We start from the raw sequence: 248 nt of genomic DNA, 5'->3' as shown, positions 1-248 counted from the left end.
CCGATGGGGCGGGCAGCGAGCCCTCCCGGCGGGGCGGAGAAGCACTGGTATTTTGTACAGCACAGTATAAATATTTATTGCGGAGCGAGGGATGGGAGCGGATGGGGAACGGGGGGCTGGAGCAGAGGGATGGAGCCCCGCCGGCCAAGTGGACCCACCGCCCCAGAGCCAGGAGTGAGAGGTGGGAGCGCAGGGCTCGCCCACCCCACCCCCCCGGCTGTGGGGCTGGGAGCGGTTCCCCCAGCCCC

Source organism: Aptenodytes forsteri, unplaced genomic scaffold (genome assembly GCF_000699145.1).
Source record: "Aptenodytes forsteri isolate BGI_AS27 unplaced genomic scaffold, ASM69914v1 Scaffold66, whole genome shotgun sequence".
NCBI lineage: Eukaryota > Metazoa > Chordata > Aves > Sphenisciformes > Spheniscidae > Aptenodytes > Aptenodytes forsteri.
The sequence above is the reverse complement of the archived record's forward strand: the minus strand, read 5'-3'. Positions refer to the sequence as shown.